Below are 25,988 nucleotides of genomic sequence, written 5' to 3'. Positions count from 1 at the left end.
ATCGAAGTTGATGGAAATTCTGAGAATATATTGGTGTGTTTAATTCGGTCATCAATATGCATAATCATTACTACATTACTACGACTGATATTCTTGAGATACTAGTCTTTATACTTATGTTGTGGATCATTTGTGAGATTTGTGGAAGTATTTGAATACTACGGTTCTTGAGGATTTATTGAATCATTGTTGGCTTGGAAAGTTGTAATTGAGATTTGTTTGGAATATCCGTTAAAACACTCCCCTTGATGCTATTTATGCTTCTTGTCTTGTTTGTCATTAATATACATGTGCTTGGTAAGGAAGAGTGTAAAGCATGAAGGGTGATGCCGTGCCTTTGTTTATACATTATCTTGTGAGGGAGAGTATAAAGCACGAAGGGTGATGCTGTGCCATATTATTGAGAGTAAAGCACGAAGGGTGATGCCGTGCCATATTATGTGAGTAAAAGCACAAAGGGTGATGCCGTTCCATTTTATTATATTATTATTATTATTAATAAACTTTCATGTTATGGTGAGTTCATGGCATGAATGGTGTTTCCGTGCAAGTGAGGACAAGAGACATGCATTATGTTGTGAAATCTCTTTCTTGCAGATATCTTTATGTCTTTACCTGGAGTAGTTATTGTCGTGTTCATGGTTCTTATGTGATATGTCGTTACTGTTCTGTCTTTATCCTCTATCACCTTTGTTGTCGTATTATCATGCCTTCTATTTGCTTAAACTTGCCAATATCATGCTTACTTCCTACTGTTATGATTGCATCCATATCATCTGTTTTGTTGCACTTAAGTATAGGTCTTCTTCCATACTGGTCGTTCATGGCTCTAATTGTTAACTTATAAAGATCATGTATTCGCTTCCTTATTTGTCATATCTATCTTCATGCCTTCACCATGCTAGTTAGTCGAAGTCACATTCCCTTTTTTCCTAATCGTTGTTATTACCTCTATGCTTTCTGTTCAGTCGGTTACTGATGTTCTTATGTACATTCTCGTTCTCCGTAGCTATTTGCGTATTTCTTACTCTGTCATTTCTGTTATCAACATTTCTACCATTTGGTTGGTACTGTTTTACGCATAATTGGTGAGGATGAGATAAATGCACGAAGGGTGTTGTCGTGCCGTTGGATTTAATGTCTTGAGTATGTTTCTCACATTATGAAAATTTCGAGGTGATTATTGTGATTTATTGGCTTTCGCTCTAAGAAAAGGATTGGATGAGATATTGATACCTGCTGAATTGTGTTTTCTTATAGTACTCCATTATTGCTTTTTATATTCGTTTCGTGTGCTCTATTCTGTTGCACTGTAGTATAGTTCTATCATTAGTTTACATTGTAGATTTTATCAGTAAGCATCTTTTAACCAAAGTCTTGTCACTACTTCGACGAGGTTAGACAAGATACTTACCAGCACATGGGGTCGGTTGTACTGATATTGTATTTTTGCACATTGCGTGCAGATTTCTGGAGCGAAGCTGCTAATTATTTGTATCAGATTTCTTTTGTAAATCCTAAGTCTTAGAAACTCATGATTTATACTACGAGTTCTTGGGAAAATTTGTAAAAGTTCAGATAATCCTATTTTACTTTCTTATAAATTCAATTGACTTTTATCTTTTGTTAGTTGGCTTACCTAGCGGGTCGAGTTAGGTGCCATCACGACTTGTATTTTTTGGGTCGTGACAGTGTTTGTGGGCCTAATGTGCTAATTGCCGCTCATTTACCGCTTTGATATTATTTGTACTGTATTAAACTGTCTTCTTACGCCTCCCTTCTGAGTCTTCTAAAAATATGGTGCACACGTACGCGTGGCCCACTTTTCTGTTAGAGGTCGTACCAAATAGAACGAGGCTGGATCAGGAACTAGGCCGAGTATACTTTCATACTCCTGGTACATTGCCTCCGCCTCGGCTCGAGCTGTCCGCTTGGGTAAGCCAGGTCTAAAACACTCCCCCCTAGGATTTAAACCTAGAATAACATAGCCCCATGCCGGATCCCTAGTAGGAACGTTTGTTTGCATTACATGCATTTGACTTTGGGGACTCAACACATGGGTTGGGTCCGTCTAGGACAGGTATACCCGAAATTAAAAGACCATCCTGATGCATTTTATGTGCTACCTGTGCATTTTGTTTGATTCGGTCTTGGATATTGACTGGCTTCTGGAATAAAAGAAAGAAATGAGAAAAAAAACAAGAGGAGAGAAAATAAGAGAGTTTACTCCAAAAATTTTGAAAAATAGACTCAGATTTCAAGTTGTTCCCCGCTTTGGCAGAACTACGCGGGTCTGATTCTCACCGGATGTGAGATACGTAGGCAAACCTCATCGGTTCGGCCCACAATTTTTAAAAAATCCAAAAATATTTTTTTCCTTTACTTCCTTCTTTAGAAAGTCTTTATTTTAGACCCCAATTTTTTAAAAAAGTACAAAAATATTTTCTTTAATTTCTTCCCTAAATCCAAAAATATTTTCATTCTTCTTTCGAAAATTGAAAAGAAAATTCAAGATTCAAAATTTTTTTCTTTTTTCTTTAGAAATATTTCTTTTATAAATTCAAAATAAAAGTTCAAAAATCCAAAAAATATTTTCTTTCTTCTTTAGAAGTTTTTCTTTCGAAATTCCAGAAAAATAAAAAAAACAAACAAATCGAAATCCAAAAATATTTTCTTTTTTCTTTATAAGTCTTTCTTTCGTAAATTTAAAAAAAAATAAAATCAAAATCCAAAAAAAAGAGTTAGTTTATTTCCTTTATTCCTGATCTTCCTGAACTACACAAGATCTGATTCATGTTCCCACATGATACGCAGGCAACCCACATCAGGTTCGATCGAATGTTTGTTTAAAAAAGAGTGTGCAAAAAAAGACAAGTAAATAAAAGAGAAAAAAGGGGAAAAAGAGAGAGCGTTCAATTTAACATGCTTATTATTTTGAAATAAAATCTGATTAAGGGTGGTCGGTTTGTTGGTTTGCAATGGCGAGTCCAGGATCCCTCAGAAATAAAAGCATCTTCTCAACCGAAAGAACAAGAACCACTAGTGTTGATACAACTAAGGTCACGAAAAGGCAAGTAGACAAGTTGGTAGTATAAAGGGAGGCAAATGTTATTTGACTTTACCAGGTTTAAGCAATAGGACATGCGCTGCTCGGGATGGTTTGATGATAGGGAGACACGAAAATGCTTTCAAGTCCTATGGAAAATTAGTTGCTATGAAATCTCCCATGCCGTTAGTATTGAAATCTCACAGCCAATATTGGCAACAGTTTGATCAAAAAGTCAAATTTTGAGTGTTGAATTAAAAGCAATAAAAAGGACTGAATGTCGTAGTAGTGCTGATGTGCAAATTTATGGTTAAGATGTCGCTTAGCAACTAGAAAGTCACTCCTCTTTTAGACAGGGAGGAGTCTTGGTAACTTGTTTTGTCATCTTTTCTGTTATCTGGGTTATCCACGGTTTTAACCCAGATTTCAGTTTGTTTGTCTTATTGTCAAATCCTTATGTTATTTATTTAATGAAATACAGTTTGTCCCTTTGTGTCATTCTATGCTTAGTTCTTTTCACGCTAGTTCTAGTGACATGACATGCATGCGGAATTTTTGGCCAGATCCTAGAAAACTGATTTAGTCTTGAATTAGATAACTGAGAAAAAGACACTATAGAGGATGAATAAATAGTCGAAACACTTTGGAATTAAACTCAGTTCAAATTCATGTGGAACTAGAATAGTCATACCCGTGGGGTTAATAATCTTTACCTTCAAATCATTATGAAGATCGAATTTGAGGAAGAATCAATTGAAGTTTGGTAGAAAGTTTGACATTACTGGATGAAAAGTGTCTTTCGACCACGACACACCAAGAAGACTGTCATGTTCGTCAATGTTGTGATCATGAAAGGATACTATGTTTGGCCATATTAGTTAGGTCAGATGTTTGAACTACGTTTGACCTGATTCCTTTAAAAAGGATACGTAGGCAGCTTTACACGGTTCGGTCCAACCAAATAAAAGTAAAAAAAAGGAAGAAAAAAGAAAAATAAATCCAAAAATCCCCAGTATCTGAAACGGGGGCAAAGATTTTATTTCACTTTTGAAAGAGTCGGTTCCAAGAGTTGTAAAGTGTATGACCCCATCATTGAGTCTTTTGAATTTTCATGCCGTCCTTTCCTTCTAACCATATCCAAAAGCCTTCCAAATAAGATCTCATGATCAGTTTTGAGAATGCCAAGGGAAATTCGCAATGAGCAACGGTTGTCATATGAGAAACATGGTCATGGTTCTCGCTCAAGGAATCAAGAAAATAAAGAAGAAAAAATAAGAGAATCTTACTAGTGAAAATCCTCACGGGCACTTTAAGGCGACGATAAGTAGAGATAAATAAATGAGAGAGACTTATTGGTGAAAACTCCTCGGGGCACTACTAGTCGAAAGTGAGTTATGAAGCTGATGCAAAGAATTAAAACAAACAAGCCCGACTTCAAAGTCCGAAGGAATAACGAAAGGAATGATTAGATCGGTTTGATAGATCAGGCCGAGGACTTCAAAATGCATGTCATGATCATTAAGGCTAGTTATTGAAAAAAAAAAAACTCTTCCTTTTGTTCTTCCCGACACGGGCATTTCTTGTTAATATTGTTTCTTTGCATCATTGTGTCCTTCACTCTGAGTCAGTCCTTGTTACACCCCTATTTTTGTACGTGGAAGTAGGTCATAAGTAAATTGATAAAAGCTCGAAAATGAGATCTTACATTTGTGAGCACCTAATTTTTGACCAAATTTGAATATTTCATCATCTTTTAATATGTAAATATTTTTAAGTTTAACCTACGTATTTTAGCTCTTGTTTTACCTTTATAGGTTTTATTTAAGAAAATTAAAAATCACAAAAAAAATTTATATGCTCTTGATTTTAAAATATTTAACTAGTATTTTTATTTTACACTCTTAAAAAAAAGAAAAAAAATATAAAATAAAGCAAAAGCCAATGAGTCATTTTCATTTGCCAAAGATTCCTCCTTATCTTCCCATGACAAACTCACATGCTCAAACCACACAAATACCCGTGCTATTCTTGCACAAAAGGGGGAGTGCATTTATTTCTTGAGAGGGGATCCACACTTTAGGAGAGATAGATCCGATAATAGGAGGATAGATAGTGAGAAACAAAGTGGGGAAAAAGACACAAAAACAGAGAAGAAAACGGATCCAACAAAAAACAGAGGAAGGGTAAGAGACGAGAGTAGGGATTGGTTTTGCTTTCATTCTCATTTTTCCCAAATAGACTCAGCCATAGAAGGAAAAATATGATAAGCAAGCTTAAATCTGAATTTCATCTTTAGCTATCACCAACCTGAAACAAATCCAAATCGCCATTCCCTGTCATGGAGTTTGTCGATTTCATTTTCCTGGTTTAGTTCGAGTTCTCCGGCGAGTTTCGAGGTCGCCAAAGGTCGTTGTTCGAGGTTGCTGTCGGTCTTCGGTTGAGGTTCTGTTTCCGGTCATGTAGCGAAGTCAAGTTTTCTGAAATAACAGAGGTTGATTATTCCCCTCTCTCTCAGTTTAGTTTATATTGTTCTTATATGATGGTTGAATGAAAAGATTTGTGTGGATCCTTGCTTGTTTGTGGTATCTTAAGGACAAAATTTTGTTTTCAATTGAAGTTGCATTATTTGATCTGTTGCATACCAGTATTGTTGAATTAGTACAAAGTTAATGTTCATCTATGCTTATGTAGATTCACATACTTATATAAAACTTTTAGCCTTGAAGATATTTAATGGAAAGAAGCTTGGATTGTTAGGATGGTGTGGCGTCAAAGTTCTGTGAATTGGTTTCCGTTTCTTTGCGTTCATTATTCTACTATGTTTGGTTTCATTTTAAATTCCTTTTAGTTAGTTATTGATCTTGTTTTGTTCGTGCTCGTTTACTACACCGCGAATCTGATCCTAACTTTGAACATCGGTTTAATGTCAGGTCAGTGAAAGAATTAAATTTGGGTCATGGGGTGGTTGGTTTAAAACTTGATTTGGGGCTTTGTTTAATAATGAAAAGGAATTCGAGCTTAAGAAAGATTCTGTTATTCACGTGTTGCTTCTTATTTAATTATTCGGGTCGTTAGGAGCATACTTAGGAAAATAATCACTTATGAGCATCGTAGCTTGCTTTAGGCGCGATTAATAAATTATCGTGGTCATGGGTACAGTTCCCGTGGCATGGTCACGATACGTAAATCCCAACTCAAATGCGCGTTTCACGTGACTTGACCTCAACTTCAAATAATAATAATGAACATATTGTAAATCGCGGGTGCGTTTCACGTAGCATGATTCACAATATGTACAAAAACCAACGAGTGCGCGACATCGCGACTTGTTCAAACAAATTTCATAAATACTAAAAGCGGTTAAAAGGTTAAAAATGCACAATAGGCTTTAAACATATAATAATTTAGATAATCAAGCCAAGTATTAATTGTTAAGCGACCGTGCTAAAACCACGGAACTCGAAAGTGTCTCACACCTTCTCCCCGGTTAACAGAATTTCTTACATAGTCTTCTGTGTTCGCAGACCATAAAAAGAGTCAAACTTCCTCGATTTGGGATTTTAAAATAAATCGGTGACTTGGGACACCATAAATTATCCCAAGTGGCGACTCTGAAATTAAAATAAATAATCCCATTTCGAACAAATGTCACTTTAATTGTAAAAACTCCCCTATTCCCTCGGGAAAAAGGAGGTGTGACAGCTCTGACGACTCTGCTGGGGATTAGAACCCAGAATCTCTGGTTCATGATTTAGAATTCGAGCTTAGAATAACTGTTATACTTGGCTACTTCTGATTGTCTGATATTACTTGTTTGAGCCTAATGTGCTAATTGCCTTTCTTTACCGCTTTGATATTGCCGTGAACTGTATATAAAACTGTTACAACACCCTTCTTTTCTCTGAGTCTTCTAAATCTTATGGGAAGCGTGCGCTTCGCGTGGCTTCTTTTCTGTTAGATTCATACTCCTAACATTAGAACGAGGATCGGACAAGTTGCAAAGCCGGTGAAGCTTCTGTATTCCCGGTACGATGTCCCCCCTCCCCGGCTCGAGTTGTCCGCTTGGGTAAGCCAGGTCTAGAACAACACATCCCAGGATTTAAACCTAGAATAACGTAGCCTCATGCTGGATCCCTAGTAGGAACGTTTGTTTGTATCACATGTATTTGACTTTGGGAACTCAACACATGGGTTGGGTCCGTCTAGGACATGTGTACCCAAATTAAAAGACCATCCTAATGCATCTTACGTGCTGTTTGTATATTTGTTTGTTTCGGCTTGCATGTTGACTGGTTTCTATAATAGGGAAAGAAAATAAAAAAAAAAGAATAAAAAAAAATAAGAGTGAGAGGTAGGTATTTGAAATTTTTTGAAACTCTGCCGAAATTTTGAAAAAAGAAAAGAAAAGAAAGAAAATAAGCCATTGTTTTCAAAAGTCATGCTTCCCCTATTCTATCAAAATGACTAACTACGCGGGTCTGATTCTCACCGGATTTGAGACACGTAGGCAAACCTCATCGGTTCCGGCCCACAATTTTCAAAAACAAAATCCAAAAATATTTTTCTTTAATTCCTTTTTTTAGAAAGTCTTTCTTTTAGACCCAAATATTTTTTAAAATAAAAATAAAAAAATATTTTCATTTTAATTTCTTCTCATAATCCAAAAATATTTTTATTCTTCTTTCGAAAATTGAAAAGAAAATTCAAGATTCAAAAATATTTTCTTTTTTCTTTAGAAGTATTTCTTTCATAAATTCAAAATAAAAGTCCAAAAATCGAAAAATATTTCCTTTCTTCTTTAGAAGTTTTTTCTTTCGAAATTCCAGAAAAAAAAGTCAAAATTCAAAAAATAATGTTTTCTTTCTTCTTTAGAAGTCTTTCTTTTCAAAAATTCTTAAAAAAAAAAAAAAAAATCGAAATCCAAAAATATTTTCTTTCTTCTTTATAAGTATTTGTTTCGAAAAAAAATAAAAATTCAAAAAAAAAGAGTTAGTTTATTTTCTTTATTCTTGATTTTTCCGAACTACGCAAGATCTGATTAATGTTCTCACATGATACGTAGGCAACCCACATCAGGTTCGATCGACCATTTTAAAAAAAAAAGTGTTAAAAAAATAAAAAATGATGATGATAATAATAAGGACCGACTGAGTCCATTCTAACGTGTGTCTTGTTTTGAATTGTAAAGAAAGGTTGAGGTGGTCGGTTTGTGGTAAGATGACAACACAAGATCCAAGGAAAAATGACAACTGGCATCAAAGTTGTTACGAGTGCTCATGAGGCTCAGGGTCAGAGGGTTCAACAAGAGTTTGCTGTGGTTGAGGAAAATAGCGTACTGAAGCAGCAAATGACTGAAATGTGTCAAGCACGGGCCAATGGCCAAGGACCACCTTTTTTTATTCATGGTTTCCTAGAGTTCACATCCATTTCGACTACTATAACTGGAACTTCTGTTGCGCGCTCCCAAAGTGTTCCACTGACAACCAATCAGACAACCACTACTGTTATGCCCGTCTTCACCATCCCACAGCCAACAATGGTACAGATGAAAACTCATGAGTCACAATTTGCTACCCATCAAGAACAATACCACTCTCTTGAGTACCACTCATACCTATTTGATCTTCCTGCAAAGATTGAGAAGCCTGCCCGAAAGATGGCATAGGAAGAAATAACCCAAAGAATGAAAAGTTTAGAACAACAGTTGAAAAACATGCAAGGGTTGGCAGGTCAGAAAAGTATTACCTTCAAGGATCTATGTATGTTCTCCGATGTTCTTTTGCCACTTGGTTTCAAGATCCCCAAATTTTAAAAGTATGATGGACACGGCGACCCCATAGCTCACTTGAAAAGGTATTGCAATCAGCTAAGAGGTGCGGGAAGAAATGAAGAATTGCTAATGGCTTATTTTGGGGAAAGCCTGACGGGGGTAGCCTCTGAATGGTTTATTGATCAAGACACCTCTCACTGGCACATCTGGGATGACATGGCCCGGGCCTTTGTCAGACAATTCCAGTACATCATCGACATCGCCCAGACCGCAATTCCCTTTCCAACCTGAAGAAGAAACCGACTGAAAGCTTCAGGGAGTATGCCATTAAATGGAGAGAGTAAACAGCTAGAGTTAAGCCACCCATGGATGACCACGAGCTAATCACTGTCTTCCTTCAGGTTCAAGAGCCAGATTATTTTCAAAATATGATGTCCGCAGTTGGTAAATCCTTCTCGAAAGCAATCAAAATTGGGGAAATGGTTGAGAATGGCCTTAAGACAGGCAGTATTATAAGTCAAGCAGTTCTCAAAGCCGCAACTCAAGCTGTCCAGATTGAATCTGTTAAATTTAGTGACACGAATGAGAAGGGTGAAGAAACCATGATGACAATAGGTTCGAAAAGAGGTCCTAGGAGAACATCTCGAAGGTATGACCACCCTCTTCTGCTTTTCGATGATTCCCCTGAGCACTACTACCCACCCCAGAATCCACAATAATTTGTTGCTTTACCTCAGTATGTTGTCCAGCCACCAAGACACCCAGAAGGCGAGCACCAACACCGAAAAATCTCCACCATCCTCCACAAAATTTTCAAGTGCCCTATAACAAACATCCAAGCCAGGGGTATAGAGGGGAACAAAGGTTAAAAGAGTCATATGCAAGCCTATTTGAGAAATTAAAGCATTATGGCATGATTGCACCTATTCCTCCAAATTATGTGGACCAACGTGCAAGAAGCTTTAACCCTTCTAAAAGGTGTGAATACCATTCCAATGCCCAGGGGCACAATGTTAAAAGCTGTCGGGATTTGAAAAGAGAAATAGAAAGGATGATCCAGGAAAAACTGATTGTGATCCAAGATAGTGATACCTAGAATATTACGAAGAATCCTTTACCTGCACATGATGATGCACACTTTGTAGGGATGATGCGTGGTGACAGGGAGTATGAGTATCCTCGTGGGAACTTGTTGAATAAAGTTAATAATATTGATATTGGAGAAGGCCCTGGTGATTCTGATGAGCAATTGTGTGGCTAAATGTCAAGCTTAGCAATTGAAAAGGCATTCCCTCCTCACTAGGAAGGAATCTTGGTAGCTTGTTTTGATATTTTTTCTATTATCTGGGTTATTCTAGGGTTGTGATCCAGATTTTATTTGTTTTATTGAGTCAAACCCTTCTATCCCTCTATTTTGTTTGTGTGAGTCTTGTCTGTCTGTTCTGTTGCTATTTTTATTATCCGGGTTATTTTAGGGTCGTAACACGGATTTTTGGTTGTTTGTCTTGTTAAACATTTCTATTCTTTACTCAATAAAATACAATTTGTCCTTTTGTGTCATTCTGTGCTTAATCCTTTTTCTGCTAGTTCTAGCGACATGACATGCATGCGAAGTTTTTAGCCAGATCTTAGAAAACTAATTTAGTCTTGATTGGATAACTGAGAACAAGACACTTTTGAGGATGAATAAAGAATCGAAAATACTTTGGAATTAAGCTCTAATAAAATTCATGTGGAACTAGAATAGTCATACCTGTGGAGGTTAATGATCTTTACCTTAGAATCAATGCGAAGTTCGGGTTTGAGGAAGAATCAATTGAAGTTTGGTGGAAATTTTGACATTAATGGATGGAAAGTGTCTTTCAACCACGACACACCAAGAAGACAGACATGTTCATCAATGATGTGATCACGAAAGGATACTATGTTTGGCGTTCTCGAGGCTGGGAGACCCTTTTTTTGTCTATCCAAACACTTTATATCCTTCGCTACTCCTTTTGAGCCTGTGTTATTTTTTCTTTGACCACCCTCTTTTGGAATCAATTTTCGAGTTAAAAGTCAAAAAATAATTGAAATAAAAATAATATATCAAAAAGACCATGCCCCAAGAGTACAAGCTGGGGCAACTCTTAGAAAGTTCAAATATAGAAAGAAAGAAAGAAGAAGAAAAGAACAGTCAAAGGTCCATGCCCCCAGAAAATAGAAGTTGGGGCGAACAAAAAGAAAAAAAAAGAGACCCAAAAAAAATGAAAAAAAAAAATAGTTAGGTTAGAGGTTTGAACTACGTTTGACCTGATTCCTTTAAAAAAGGATACGTAGGCAGCCTTACAGGTTCGGTCCAACCAAATAAGAATTCAGAAGAAAAATAAAAAGAAAACAAATCCAAAAAATCCCCAGTATCTAAAACTGGGGCATGAGTTTGTTTTAGTTTTTCTAAAGAGTCCATTCCAAGAGTTGTAAGTGTACAACCCATCATATTGAGTCTACTTGGAGCCTTTATGCCGTGCTTTCTTTCCATCCCTATCCAAAAACCTTCCTAATAAGACCTCTCGATAAGCCTTCAAGAATGTCAAGAGAAGCATGCAATGAGCAATGGTTGTCACGCGACATAGGACACTGTCAAGTTGCTCACACAAGAAAGCAAAAGAAAAAGAAAAATAAAGAAGAAAAAATGAGAGTCTTACTAGTGAAAACCCTCACGGGAACTGTAAGACGACGGTAAGTAGAGATAAAGAAATAAGAGAGACTTGTTGGTGAAAATTCCTCGGGGCACCACTGGTCGAAAGTGAGTCGTGAAGCTGATGCAAAGAACTGGCACAAACAAGCCCGACTTCAAAGGTCATAGGAATGGTAAAAGGAAAGATTAGATCAGTTTGATAGATCAGGCCGTTGAGTCCAAAATGCATGTCACGATCATTAAGGCTAGTTATTGAAAAAAAAAATTCTTCTTCTGTCCTTCCCGATAGGGGCATTTCTTGTTAATATTATTTCTTTGCATCATTGTGTCCTTCACTCTGAGTCCGTCCTTGTCAAAACAAGCAAGAAAAGATTTCAAAATCTACTACCAGCTTTTCAGTTGCACAAAGTAAATTTGGCCAGCACTCTCAGTTGTTACAGTCAACATGCCTTGAGGATTCATGCAAAAGTTCCACTCAAAAGACTCTTGCCAGCCTACTTGGCAAAAGCAAGCAAAGATAACCTCAAGGTTAATCAGGGATTCTCTGTAGTATCGAACAAGGACTATGAAGTGTGCACATCATGCAAAAGGCACTTGCCAGTTATGATTCTCTCTGACAGACAAATTGCTCCAAAAGCAAAAGCCATTCAAGATATCAGAAAAGGTTATCTAAGAAAAGAAATCTATTTTTTGAGACAAGGCTGATTGAGCCACAAAATACCAATGGCATTGGGAGCGAAATAATCAGGGTTGATACAGAAAGCAAAGGTCCTTTGAAAGCAACAACAGAGTCTTCCAGCAGTACAACCAACTACCAATGCAGTCGGTCTTCCAAAGGCTAGATGATCACAAAGCCAAGCTGCCCAAGACTCAAGGCCACAAACCAACCATCACTTTTAAAACTGACAAAATTTCTTTGTTTGAAACAAGAACACAGCAGTGCAAGGAAAGAGGTTCAAAGAAAATGAAAAAAAAAGAAAAAAAAGAAGGGAAAAAGAAGAGAAGAGGTGAGCCGACAAAAGGGAAGTTTCTCAAATGTTTGCCTTTATTTATCTTGCTAGTGTGCATAAAATTTTGCCATTGCTCTTCAAATATTTTCTCCTAGGGTAATATATCCTAGTCTGATAGATTTTTCTCCCAATAAAAAATTTTAGTCTGATGAATTTTTCTCCTAAGATAAGAAAACCTAGTCTGATGAATTTTCTCCTAGGATAAAAATCTTAGTCTGATGAATCTTTCTCCTAAGATAACCAAAAAAAATAAAAGATAAGACCTAGTCTGATGAACTTTCTCCTAGGATTGAAGTCTTAGTCTAATGAATTTTTCTCCTAAGATAAGAAATCCTAGTTTGATGAATTTTCTCCTAGGATAGAAATCTTAGTCTGATGAATCTTTCTCCTAAAATAAAAAAAAAGACCTAGTCTGATGAACTTTCTCCTAGGATCGAAGTCTTAGTCTGATGAATTTTTTTCCTAAGATAAGAAAACCTAGTCTGATGAATCTTTCTCCTAGGACAAAAAATCTTAGTCTGATGAATCTTTCTCCTTAGATAATAAATTACAAAACCTAGTCTGATGAACTTTCTCCTAGGATAGACGTCTTAGTCTGATGAATTTTTCTCCTAAGATTAGAAAACCTAGTCTGATTAATTTTCTCCTAGAATAGAAATCTTAGTCTCATGAATTTTTCTCCTAAGATAACAAAAAAAAAGACCTAGTCTGATGAACTTTCTCCTAGGATCAAAGTCTTAGTCTGATGAATTTTTTCCTAAGATAAGAAAACCTAGTCTGATGAATTTTCTCCTAGGATAGAATCTTAGTCTGATGAATCTTTCTCCTAAGATAATAAAAAAAACCTAGTCTGATGAATCTTTTTCCTAGGATAAAGGTCTTTAGTCTGATGAATATTTCTCCTAAGATAAGAAACCTAGTCTGATGAATCTTTCTCCTAGGATAAAATGTCTTAGTCTGATGAATATTTCTCCTAAGATAATAAAAAAAAACCTAGTCCGATGAATCTTTCTCCTAGGATAAAGGTCTTAGTCTGATGAATCTTTCTCCTAAGATAAGTAACCTAGTCTGATGAATCTTTCTCCTAGGATAAAATGTCTTAGTCTGATGAATCTTTCTCCTAAGATAAATAAAACCTAGTCTGATGAATTTTTTCCTAGGATAAAAAATCTTAGTATGATGAATCTTTCTCCTAAGATAAGTAAACCTAGTCTGATGAACTTTCTCCTAGGATAGACGTCTTAGTCTGATGAATCTTTCTTCTAAGATAAAAAATCTAGTCTGATAAATTTTCTCCTAAGATAATTAAAAAAAAAGAAGTCTAGATTTTTTTTAAAAAAGGTCATTTGTTCACGCCCTCAGAAAATAAGCGTTGGGGCAATTTGTTTAAAAGATTGATTTTCTCAACAAAAAAAAAAAGAAAAAAAATGAAAATGATTTTTCTCAAAACAAAAAAAAAAAACAAAAAAACAAAAAAAACAAAATCCTTCTTGGTTCGTTTTAGCATAGGGTACACAACTCCTTAGTCTCATTTTCCAACATAGGGTCTCCACTCCCTAATCTCCTTTTCCAACATAGGGTCTCCACTCCCTAGTTGATTTTGTTTTAGACATAGGGTCTTCACTCCCTAGTTGAAGTTATTTTAGATATAGGGTCTCTACTCCCTAGTCTCTTTTCCAACATAGGGTCTCCACTCCCTAGTTCAAGTTTTTAGACATAGGGTCTCCACTCCCTAGTCATTTTTCCAACATAGGGTTTCCACTCTCTAGTTGATTTTATTTTAGACATAGGGTCTCCAGTCCCTAATTGCTTTTTCAACATAGGGTCTCCATTCCCTAGTTGCTTTTCCAACATAGGGTCTTCACTCCCTAGTTGATTTTATTTTAGACATAGGGTCTCCACTCCCTAGTCTCTTTTTCAACGTAGGGTCTCACTCCCTAGTTGATTTCACTTTAGACATAGGGTCTCCACTCCCTATCCTCCTTGCCAGTATAGGATACACCACTCCCTAACTGAGTTTTTCAACTGAAGGTATACCACTCCCTAATTGAGTTTTCCAACTGAAGGTACATAAATCCTTAGTTGAGACAACTTTTGGACAATAAAGGAACATCATAAAAAAAAATCATCATGATCTTTTCAGGGTACATCATTCCCGACCTTTTATTATTTTCAATAAAGTAGTACTTTATAATTTTGGCACAATAACTGACGAAATTTTTCTAGTGAAAACTGGGGCAGAAAAATTTCGTTCGCTTGTTTTGTTTTGGTGTCTGAGCAGGTTTTATCTCGAGGCACAGTGTTCGAGACGACCAAAAAAAGAAGTCTCAATCCAGAATAAAAGAAAAAGAAAAGAAGTGAACCCAAAATGCAGAAGCTGATGAAAAGATGTGGACTGCTCAAGACATGACTGAAGTCACGACCATTGCATTTTTCGTTTCGATCAGATTAAGCCGCAGAAGAATGAACTAATACCTGCAGCTAGCAAGCATCAAGGTTCAAATCAAAAGTTTGCTTGAAGAGCCATTCAAGACTCAAGATCAAGCTTCAAAAGACTTATAGATAGGAATCTTGTAACTCATAGCTGATAGGCTTGTTTAGTTCCTTTAGATTTTGATGTAATAACAGGACCACAGATCGGAGCCTCGACGAAACCTCACTCGACTCTGCAACTCATCATTCTATCATTCTCTTTGAACTACACGCGACTTGATTCCCTTATAACCCGGGATATATAGGCTGTCCAAAATCAGGACTCGGTTGCACTCTTTTTTTTTTACTTCTTTTGTTTCTTTCCCTTTTAATAATGGTTTGGTCAAAAATTGGCCACATGACTCACCTTGTCTTTGCCTGAAAACTCTTCATGTTTCCAAGCAAAGAGGGACATGTTGTAAGTACCTAATTTTTGACCAAACTTGAATATTTTATCATCTTTAATATGTAAATATTTTTAAGTTTAACCTACGTATTTTAGCTCTTGTTTTACCTTTATAGGTTTGATTTAAAAAAATTAAAAATCACAAAAAATTTATATGTTCTTGATTTTAAAATATTTAGCTAGTATTTTTACTTTACACTCTTAAAGAAAAAAAAATATTAAATAAAGTAAGAATCAATAAGTCATTTTCATTTGCCAAAGATTCTTCCTTATCTTCCCATAACAAACTCACATGCTCACACCACACAAATACACATGATATTCTTGCACAAAAGGGGGAGTGCATTCATTTCTTGAGAGGGGATCCACACTTTAGGAGAGATAGATCCGGTAATAGGAGGATAGATAGTGAGAAACAGAGTGGGAAAAGGGCACAAAAACAGAGCAAAAAACGGATCCAACAAAAAGGAAAAATACGATAAGAGACGAGAGTAGGGATTGGTTTTGCTTTCATTCTCATTTTTTCCAAATAGACTCAGCCATCGAAGGAAAAATATGATAAGCAAGCTCAAATCTGAATTTCATCTTTAGTTATCACCAACCCGAAACAACTCCAAATCGCCATTCCCTGTCATGGAGTTTGTCGATTTCGTTTTCCTGGTTTAGTTTGAGTTCTCCGGTGAGTTTCAAGGTCACCGAAGGTCGTTGTTCGAGGTTGTTTTCCGTTCGAGGTTGCTGCCGATTTTCGGTTGAGGTTCTGTTTTCGGTCATGTAGCGAAGTCAAGTTTTCTAAAATAACAGAGGTCGATTCTTCCCCTCTCTTTCGGTTTAGTTTATATTGTTCTTATATGATGGTTGAATAAAAAGATTTGTGTGGATCCTTGCTTTCTTGTGGTATCTTAAGGACAAAATTTTGTTTTCAATTGAAGTTGCATTATTTGATTTACTGCATACCGGTATTGTTCAATTAGTACAAAGTTAATGTTCATCTATGCTTATGTAGATTCACATAATTATATTAAACTTTTAGCCTTGAAGATATTTAATGGAAAGAAGATTGGATTGTTAGGATGGTGTGGCATCAAAGTTCTGTGAATTGGTTTCCGTTTCTTTGCGTTCATTATTCTACTATGTTTGGTTTCATTTTAAATTCCTTTTAGTTAGTTATTGATCTTGTTTTGTTCGTGATCGTTTACTACACAGCGAATCTAATCCTAACTTTGAACATCAATTTAATGTCATGTTAGTGAAAGAATTGAATTTGGGTCATGGGGTGGTTGGTTTAAAATTGGATTTGGGGCTTTGGTTAATAATGAAAAGGAATTTGAGCTTAACAAAAATTCTGTTATTCTCGTGTTGCTTCTCATTTAATTATTCGGGTTGTTAGGAGCATACTTAGGAAAATAATCATTTATAAATATCGTAGCTTGCTTTAGGCGCGATTAATAAATCACCGTGGCCATGGGTACGGTTCCCGTGGCATAGTCACGATACGTAAATCCCGACTTAAGTGCGCGTTTCACGTGACTTGACCTCAACTTCAAATAATAATAATAAACATATTGTTAATCGCGGGTGCGTTTCACGTGGCATGATTCACAATATGTACAAAAACCAACGAGTGCGCCACATCGCGACTTGTTCAAACAAATTCCATAAATACTAAAAACGGTTAAAAGGTTAAAAATGCACAATAGGTTTTAAACATATAATAATTCAGATAATCAAGCCAAGTATTAATTGTTAAGCGACCGTACTAAAACCACGAAACTCGGGAGTGCCTCACACCTTCTCCCCGATTAACAGAATTCCTTACCTGGTCTTCTGTATTCGCAGACCATAAAAAGAGTCAAACTTCCTCGATTTGGGATTTTAAAATAAACCGGTGACTTGGGACACCATAAATTATCCCAAGTGGTGACTCTGAAATTAAAATAAATAATCTCATTTCGAATAAATGTCACTTTAATTGAAAAATTCCCCTATCCCCTCGAAAAAAAGGAGGTGTGACGACATCCCGCATTTTCGTACGTTAAAATTTCGTCGTAAGTTAATCGACGTAAACTCAGGAATGAGATTATTTTTGAGGTTTTAAGCATGTATGTTATTTATAACAGACGATAAGTAAGTGCCGTAAAGGTTAAAGGGTAATCGAATCAAAGAAAATGAGTTTCATTGAAGGTTGTCAATTTGGGATAAAATACGGTACGAGCTATAATACCTCGTATTTATGGACTAGTGCCATACAAGGTACCACATGACTATGATAGTAAGGTGTATGAGGTATGTTAAAAATGAGTAATATTATAAGTAATTTGGGATAATTCTCATTATGTAGGCAAATGGTTAATTATTGATTTAAGTGGATAAGTGTAAGAGTTATTTTGTCCACGTGGGACAATGACAATTAAAGTAAAGTGTGACTAATGTGTACGAAGGATTCCGTGGTGTCACATTTTGGGAATAAGCATACTTGCTAAGCATTAAAGTTTATTTAGGTGGCAAGATTTAAGGATATATGCACCAACTTATCTCATTTTTGTTAAAGAAGGTTATTAAAAAGGCAAAAGATTGAACGGCATTTATGGACTCCTTTCCTTACAGTAAGCAAAGTCCCACCCCTAATTAGTAATATTGTTCATAAGTCTTAAAGTGGGATGCTTAGATTTGCTAAGCTTACGGATGGAGTTCAAGCAATTTGTTTGAAACTTCATGATACAATAGCAGCGTGGAATCGCGATTCTAAGGAAGTATGGTACAATCTTTCTCAAGGATATCATACGGATTTTTCCCTATTTCGATCCGCCGTTACGTGTTTTCGCAAAAGACGTGTGTTAGAGGAATTGTCAAGAGAATCGGTTCAGGTATGTTAAGGTTATCCCTTCTTTTTTTTTGGCATGATCCAAATGATACAAATGAAATGAACAACATACGCAACTTTCATAGATAACTCTATTCATAGAAATACTAGGGGTGTCTATATTCTTGATTCCCCACATATCTTATTATTATATCTTCTGTTCATAGGTCTTAGAAAAATATGTAGTTGATAAAGTTATCCGAAAGACATATTGATCTTATGACATTCCGAGAAATCTTATTAACACGCTTCTTATGCATTTCATGCATTTGTACATGTACATTGACCCATGATCAGATGGTGTTATATACGCGTAAATTATATATATATGGGATATGAGAAAAGGTTATGGCGTTATATATGCACCACCACCTGATCAGCTGGTATACGTTGATGATTTGCCCATAGTGGCCGAGATGATATGATGGGATGCCCTCAGATGCTTGATGATGTTATGAACGCATATACTTATGCATGGTATGATATTTATACGCATATGCATGGCATTGTAAATATTAATGATTCACAGAGTTATTCAGACTTACATGTTGAGTCTTTTACTCCATGTTTCTCTCATGTCTATTATTTATTGATTTTCATCCCTTACATACTCAGTACATTATTTGTACTGATGTCCTTTTTGCTTGGGGATACTACGTTTCATGCCCGCTGGTCCCGATAGACAGATTGAGAGTCCTCCAAATAGGCTATCATCTCAGCAGAAGGTATTGGTGCGCTCCATTTGCTCCGGAATTGCTTATTTGGTTAGTATGATTAGGACATGTATTGATTGGTATGGCGGAGCTCTGTCCCGACCTTTATGACATTTATGTACTCTTAGAGGTTTGTAGACAGATGTCATAAATATGGATACTTGTATGGCCTTGTCGGCCTATGGTTTAAGTATATAAAGGATCACGTTGGTCTTATAGGCCGTATGTCACAAGTATGAGTTTCTATATGAGGTTGAGTCGTTCTATGTCGGGTATTCCTTCATGTTTACTATGGTTATCTCATGACGCCCCTTCTGGACCACTTACCCATGATGATGTAATAAGAAAGATATGTTACGTTGGTACTCGGTTGAGTAAGGTATCGAGTGCCCGTCGCGGCCCATTGATATGGGTCGTGACAATCCTTGTCAAAACAAGCAAGAAAAGATTTCAAAATCTGCGACCAACTTTTCAGTTGCACAAAGTAAATTTGGCCAGCACACCCTATTGTTACAGTCAACATACCTTAAGGATTCATGCATAGGGTCCTCACAAAAAGACTCTTGTCAGACTACTTGGCTAAAGCAAGCAAATATAACCTCAAGGTTAATCAGGGATTCTATGTAGTACTGAACAATGACTATTAAGTATGCACATCATGCAAAAGGCACTTTCCAGTTGTGATTCTCTCTGACAGACAAATTGCTCCAAAAGCAAAAGCCATTCAAGATATCAGAAAAGGTTATCAAAGAAAAGAAATCTCCTTTTTTGAGATAAGGCTGATTGAGCCACAAAACACAAATGGCACTGGGAACGAAACAATCAGAGTTGATACAGAAAGTAAAGGCCCCTTGTAAGCAACAACAGAGTTTTCCAGCAGTGCAACCAACTACCAATGCGGTCGGTCTTCCAAAGGCTAGATGATCCCAAAGCTAAGCTGCCAAAGATATCAAGGCCACAAACCGACCACCACTTTTAAAACTGGCCAAATTTTCTTTGTTTGAAATAGGAACAAAGCAATGCAAGAAAAGTGGTTAGTCAATAACAAGCAAGGTCTTCCAAGCTGAAATCAAAGTTGTCATGGCAAGTGTAGGAGCAATCGTCCTCGAGGTGTCGTGCCCAAATTTTGTTAGCACAAAGGCTGTTTGAGAAGGTTTTTACCTCCTAGGCATTTTCCCTATTTGAGAAGAACCGTACATCCTAGGCATTCTCCCTAGTCGGAAGAGTATTCAGTTTTACTTGAGTTTAGGGGTCCCGCCTGTAGAATAAGATTAATTTTCGTTTTCATAAGTTGTTAATCTTTAGTTTTCTTTTAGTTCAGAGGTCCCGCCTGGAGAATAGAGTCAGTTTTTAGTTTTCTTAAGTTGTTAATCTTCAGTTTTGCTTGAGTTCAGGGGTCCCGCCTGTAGAATATGGTCAATTTCAGTTTTCATAAGTTGTTAATCTTTAGTTTTTCTTTATTTCAGGGGTCCCGCCTGAAGAATAGGGTCATGTCACCACCCAAAATCCCACCACAAGCATCGTGATGACACCTAGTCTCCAAGACTAGTTAAGCCGATTTCAATTACATTTTGAAGCTATTTTTTTTGAATTAAATGAATTTAATAAGTAATCAAAACTAACAGCGGAACAAATATGAATATACAACCTCCCAAGACTGGTAGTACTGAGTCATGAACTCTATCTGAATGCATGAAATGATCACGAAGACCGAATATACAATACTGTTTGATTAAAAATTAACAGTACAATGAAATGAAAAGACTCCAAGGGACTGCGATGACCAAGCAGCTCTACCTTGAATCCTTACGATCCCGCTTTAACTCTGCTCAAGTCCGATATCTCCAATATCTGGGTCTGCACAAAAATGTGCAGAAGTGTAGTATGAGTACACCACGGTCGGTACCTAGTAAGTATTAAGATTAACCTCAATGGAGTAGAGACGAGGTACAGTCAAGACACTCACTAGTCTAATAGCCTGTGTAATATAATATACAAAATAATAATAAACAGATAACAATAAGGGCAACATAAAACAACCAATGATATGCACAATAAGGCAATACAATTACCATTAATATCGCTCAACAATTGATAAATACAATTACACCCAGTTAAAATCAAGTTCTTCAATTAAATATCTTTCGCATATAATTCTTACGAATAAAACTCTTTTTCAAATATAATTTTTTCAAATAAATATCTTTCAAACACAATTCTTTCATATAATTCTTTTTGAATAAAAATCCTTCCAAATAAATATTTTGAATATAATTCTTTCAATTAAAAAGTCACCATGTGACACCTCATTTCATAATCATAAAAATACGGGTCTCACCCCATTTTTATATTTTTTGTAAACATGGGTCTCAACCCGTTTTTATATTTCTACGGCACTTCGTGCCCATAATTAAATCATCATATTTCCCTGGCACCTCGTGCCCTCATTTCATATCACAACTGCACGGATAATTAACGTGCCGAATATCATTATCATTTACTCACGGCACCTCGTGCTCACATTTTATTTTATAATCCGCCTGGCAATAGCCACAGACTCTCAATTTCAACATAAATCAGGTAGTTATTAATTTACCAACAAGACAAATTTCACAAAGTATAAAAATAAACACAAGAAAATCACAACATCACATGAAAATCACCAACACCACAACTCCACATCATCACATATCGTCCCTGACAATAGCCACCCTTATCGCTCCTATTACCACCCTTATCGCTCCTATAGCCACCCTTATCGCTCCTATAGCCACCCTTATCGCTGTTATTATCACCCTTATCGCTCCTATAGCCACCCTTATCGCTCCGCCCAGACAATATTCCAACGAACATAACAATAGTGAAATGCCACCCTTATACCTACATAATATCCCCTTATCTCCCTAAAATAGTAACTCACACAACACAACAATTTACACGGAAAATTATCACGGCAACATAACAAAATTAATTTATATCACAATTTGCCCAATGACTACAGCTAAATTCCAAAGATACATCCAAATTAATTAATTTCACAACAAATAGCCGAAGGCTCCACTCAATATGTATAACACCACAAAAATAATCAACAGAGATAGAAATTATTAAGCATAAAGCAAAGCTTTCAATAATCCAAATTTAGGTAATTATGTTAGCACATCTTCTTAAGCTTGCTTAATTAATTATTTGTATAGGAGAAATTCATAATGAAAATTAAATTCCAAGAATATCAACCATCAAACTCACAGAATTCACATAGATATACAAGTAATAATTACGTAAAATTATCATATAAAAAAAGCAAATTCAATAAATGTGATTTGAGGCATGGAAAATAGATAATTAAATATATGCCAACAATTATTCAATTTACTACACAATATTTTCAAGATTTTAACTCAATAAATTTTTCACATATAAACCCGAGTACGTACTCGTCACCTCGCGTACTCGGCTTTTTACATTTCACAAATGGCACATAAGACTCGATGCCTAAGGGGTAATTCCCCCACTCGAGAATAAGCAAGACACTTTCCTTTTTGAAGTTAGGCCGATATTTCAAAATCTCCTTCTTGCTTGAATTGCCCTCCGGACCACTCAAATCTATCCAAATTAATTGTATAAATTCATTAACATTCATCGAAAATAATTTCGGATAATAAAACGCCGACTTAAATATTTATTCCAAAAAGTCTCTCAGAACCCGATAAAATTTTCATAAAATGCGAATACCCATTCCGATATGAGTTCAACCATACTAATTTTATCGAATTCCAATAACAACTCAACCTCCAAATCTTAAATTTTTATTTTTGGAAGATTTTACAAAAATCTTGATTTCCTTCATTTAAATCCGAGTTAAATGATGAATATAACCATAGATTCATGAAATATAATCACTTTAGGATATAGAACACTTACCCCAACCAAGATTGTGAAGAATCCTTCCAGAATCGCTTTCTACCGAGCTCCCAATTTGATTTTTGTGTTATGAACTCAAACCCCCATTTTTGGGACTTTTAATTCTGCCCATGCATCAAAGCATCGCGATCGCGGAACATCAAACGTGATTGCGAAGAAGGAAAAGAGTGTTGCCCAGCTTGTGCTTCGCGAACGCGACAACACGCTCGCGATCGCGAAGAATGGGATGGCATACCTTTGCGAACGCGGAATGAAGGACGTGAACATGAAGAGGAAGTAGTCACCAGTGCCCAGCTCCTATTTTCTTCTACGCAAACGCGAAGAGCGAGCTGCAAACTCAAAGAAGGGAAAGACAGAAGTACGCGATCGCGGAAGTAAGCTCGCGAATGCAAAGAACAAATAATTCCCCTTCCAAAACAACACTATGAGAACGCGGACTGGGGAACGCGAACGTGATGAAGAAAATGTTACTTCCATCCAAATTCACTACGCATTCTCGACACTTGCCATGCTAACGCGATGAAGGATTGAGGCACTAGATATCAGAAGAATACAGCAGTGGAAAATGAAGGAAAAATGGTCCGAAATCAAATCGAAACACGCCCGAGCCCCTCGGGACCTCAACCAAACCTACCAACAAGTCTTAATACATCATACGAACTTAGTCGAATTCTCAAATCACATCAAACCACATCAAACAATGAAGAAATTATGAATCGCGCATCGAATCGAATTATAAGTTTTCAAATCTTCCAACTTCTATATTTTGCGCCGAAACGTATCAAATCAATCCGGAATGATTTCAAATTTTGCACAAAAGTCATAATTCACATAATGGAGCTATTCCTATTTCCGGAATCAAAATCCGATCTCGTTATCAAAAATTCATCCTTCCAAAAATCCTCTATTTTTTTTCCAACTTTCGCCAAAATGCGTCGAATTGTCCTACGGACTTCCAAATCTGAATCCGGACATACGTCGAAATCCGAAATATCCATACGAAGACTATTGGCATTATCAAAATTATATTCCGAGATCGTTTGCTTAAAAGTTAACTCTCCAGTCAACTCTTTCCAATTTAAGCTTCTAAATACGAAATGTTCTTTTAATTAAATTCTGAATCTTTCGAAAATCAAATTCGACCATACCCACAGGTCATAATACATATTGCGAAGCTGCTCGATACCTTAAGTCACTGAACGGGGCGTTAATTTTTAAAACGACAAGTCGGGTCGTTACATGTCAGTTTTTAGTTGCCTTAAGCTGTTAGTCTTCATTTTTTCTTGAGTTCAGGGGTCACGCCTGTAGAATAGGGTCAATTCATTTTTCTTAAGTTGTTAATCTTTAGTTTTCCTTTAGTTCAGGGGTACCGCCTAGAGAATAGGGTCAGTTTTTAATTTTCTTAAGTTGTTAGCCTTTAGTTTTAATTAAAGTTCAGGGGTCCCGCCTGGAGAATAAGGTCAGTTGTTAGTTTCCTTAAGTTGTTAGTTTCCTTAAGTTTTGTTGTTAGTCATTAGTTTTTATTGAGTTCAGGGGTCCAGCCTGGAGAATAGAGTCAGTTTTTAGTTTCCTTAAGTTGTTAGTCATTAGTCTTTCTTGAGATCAGGGGTCCAGCCTGAAAAATAGGGTTAGTTTTTAGTTTTTTTAAGTCGCTAATCTTTAGTTTTTCTTAAGTTTAGGGGTCCCGCCTGGAGAATAGGTTCAGTTTTTATTTTAGTCAAGCTTAGTTTATAGTTTTCCTCAAGTCCAATCCCACATCCATGAGACATACTTCCTAGTTTAAATCTTTCAGGCCACACTTTTTAGGAGACGCACTTCCTAGTATGAGTTTTTCAGGTCATACTTTTTAGGAAACACACTTCCTAATCTTAGGTTACAAGTTTCATCCCCAGGAGACGCACTTCCTAGTCTGGGTCTTTCAGATTATACTTTTTAGGAGACGCACTTCCTAGTTTTGGTCATTTAAGTTCATCCCTAGGAGACACACTTCCTAGTTTGAGTCATTCAAGTTTTATGCCTAGGAGACGCACTTCCTAGTCTGAGTCTTTCAGGTCATACTTTTTAGGAAATGCACTTCCTAATCTTAGGTTACAAGTTTCATCCCTAGGAGACGCACTTCCTAGTCTGGGTCATTCAAGTTTTATCACTAGGAGACGCACTTCCTAGTCTGGGTCTTTCAGATTATACTTTTTAGGAGACGCACTTCCTAGTTTTGGTCGTTTAAGTTAATCCCTAGGAGATGCACTTCCTAGTTTGAGTCATTCAAGTTTTATCCCTAGGAGACGCACTTCCTAGTCTGAGTCTTTCAGGTTATACTTTTTAGGAAGCGCACTTCCTAATCTTAAATTACACGTTTCATCCTTAGGAGACACACTTCCTAGTCTGGGTCATTCAAGTTTTATCACTAGGAGACGCACTTCCTAGTCTGGGTCTTTCAGATTATACTTTTTAGGAGACGCACTTCCTAGTTTTGGTCATTTAAGTTCATTCCTAGGAGACGCACTTCCTAGTTTGAGTTATTCAAGTTTTATCCCTAGGAGACACACTTCCTAGTCTGAGTCTTTCAGGTCATACTTTTTAGGAAACACACTTCCTAATCTTAGGTTACAAGTTTCATCCCCAGGAGACGCACTATCTAGTTTGAGTCATTCAAGTTTCACCCCTAGGAAACGCACTTCCTAATCTGGGTCTTTCAGGTCATACTTTTAGGATACACACTTCCTAAATTTAGATTTCACCCCTAGGAGACGCACTTTCTAGTTTGGGTCATTTGAGTTCATCCCTAGGAGACACACTTCCTAGTTTGGGTCATTCAGGTTTTTTTTAGTAGACGCATTTGCTAGTCAAAATTTTCTTGATTTTACTCACAGGAGACGCACATCCTAGTCGAGTCTTTAATTTTACTCTCATCATTGTATCCTTCATCATTAGCATAGGTGATTTATAGTTCTGCTAACAACTTACAAATCTTCCTAGTGCAAACTGGGGCAGAAAGGTTTCTTTTGTTTTGTCTGTTTTGCTTTAGTAGCAGGCACCCACCTGGAGAATGAGAGAATTTATTTCAAAGTTATTTTAGATTCCAAGTCAGTAGCAGGCGCCCAATTGGAGAA

General features: G+C 36.5%; 1 long non-coding RNA gene across 1 annotated transcript; it reads left to right on the top strand.

The window, feature by feature from the left end:
* Nucleotides 1-5,024: 5,024 nt before the first annotated feature.
* LOC138907272 (uncharacterized) lies at nucleotides 5,025-16,452 on the top strand. The gene is made up of 2 exons (XR_011415086.1): nucleotides 5,025-9,901; nucleotides 10,043-16,452. It is a non-coding gene; the product is annotated as an uncharacterized lncRNA (long non-coding RNA).
* The last annotated feature ends 9,536 nt before the right edge of the window (nucleotides 16,453-25,988 follow it).

The sequence above is a fragment of the Nicotiana tomentosiformis genome, chromosome 3 (assembly GCF_000390325.3).
Source record: "Nicotiana tomentosiformis chromosome 3, ASM39032v3, whole genome shotgun sequence".
Taxonomy (NCBI): domain Eukaryota; kingdom Viridiplantae; phylum Streptophyta; class Magnoliopsida; order Solanales; family Solanaceae; genus Nicotiana; species Nicotiana tomentosiformis.
The sequence above is the reverse complement of the archived record's forward strand: the minus strand, read 5'-3'. Positions and strand labels throughout refer to the sequence as shown.